Source organism: Macrobrachium nipponense, chromosome 21 (genome assembly GCF_015104395.2).
Source record: "Macrobrachium nipponense isolate FS-2020 chromosome 21, ASM1510439v2, whole genome shotgun sequence".
NCBI classification, from domain to species: domain Eukaryota; kingdom Metazoa; phylum Arthropoda; class Malacostraca; order Decapoda; family Palaemonidae; genus Macrobrachium; species Macrobrachium nipponense.
This window is the reverse complement of record NC_087212.1, coordinates 68,801,999-68,803,774: the sequence shown is the minus strand read 5'-3', so window position 1 is coordinate 68,803,774 and position 1,776 is coordinate 68,801,999.

The window sequence follows — 1,776 nt, the reverse complement described above, 5'->3', positions numbered from 1 at the left end:
CAGGCTGTGTCAGCACGATTCTCCTCTTCTTCTTCATTTGATCTTCCAACCTTTAGGGAAAAAGATTGTTGATTGATTTAAGTTTTTTACCAATAGATTTTGATTAATGCTGTTCAGTGAATGATTTTAGAAATGACCCTCCATAATCTACAGAACAGAAAAAAAGTGGATAATAGTTCAGCAGTTATGTTTGGTAAATGCATTCCCTGCCATCTAAATTGTTTTCGTAGAAATGACGAAAGGAAATGAGGGTCTTCAAAATGACACACCCGAATTGCAAGGTTATAAGAGAAAGTTGCCGGCCAAAGTTCTAAATAAGAAACAATGCGTGCCTAAGTTTGTTCGTACGTCTGTGCGTAATTCAGCAACCATTAATTCGTCCAAATGGCCGATCAAGCAGCCCTCTCGATCATTGACTGGTAGTGTATATAACAAAACCACATATATTCGAGAATGACACTTATACACTATTTTGTTTGATTTCTTTTGCGCAGATAATGAAACTTACTCATGTTTTTAAGTTCTTGATGGCAGCTGCAGATATAACATGCCGTAATGGTTGAACGATTTATGTATGTTCAAATTCATGAGTGGTTCGTTGTGAAATATTATATATATAATATATATATATATATATATATATAAAATATAATATATATATATATTTATACATATATGTATATATTATAAAATTATATATAATATTATGATGTATGTATGGATGTAGTAGGTATGGATGTATATATATACATTATATAATATATCATAAATTATGTATGTATGTATGGATGATGTATATATATTAATATAATACATACCATACATACTACATACATACATACATACATACAAATATAACGCTAATATATAAATTTAATACAAATATATATATATAATATATATATATTATATGATATATATAATATATATATATATAACATCAACATACATAACAATTTTAATTTTTTAAAATATTATAATAATTTATAAAATATATATAATATTATTATATATATATATTTATATATATATATATATATATATATATACTATATATTAATATATAAGTTGTAGATAAAATCAGTGAACAGGTAGCAAAAAATATCTGAATCCCACCAAAAATTATAGAAAATAGAAACACTCAAAAACATATAGGCCTACTGACTTGAGGTGAGTTTGATCTTGCAGCGCTTTTTGGATATCCTTATCAGTACAAAGCGAGATCCAAATGAAGAAATTGCGTCGCACTCAGCAAAATTAAAAGACGTTCCGAGAATCTCGTAATAAAGTAATGTTAGCCACCTAACTAGGAAGAAGGGTACAATCACTACATCCTCCCACGCATACTGGCCTCTGGACCTACTATAGCTACATAATATCTACATACATTCGTTTCCTCGTGTGCTACATTGTTTATATATATATATATATATATATATATATCTATATATATATATATAATATAATATATAAATTATATATATATATATATATATCTGTGTGTGTGTGTTTTCAATGTAGCACGAAGGAACGAATCTATGTAGCTATAGTACAGAGGCCAGTAAGCGTGGAAGATGTACTAATTATACCTTCCTGGTAAGGTGGTTAACATTACTTTATTACGATATTCTCGGAACGACTTTTAATCTTGCTAAGTGCGTCGCAATTTCTTCATTTGGATCTCGCTTGGTACAGATAAGGAGATCCAAAAAGCGCTGCAAGATCAAATCCACCTCAAGTCAGCAGGCTTACATTTTTTATTGTTTCTATAATTTT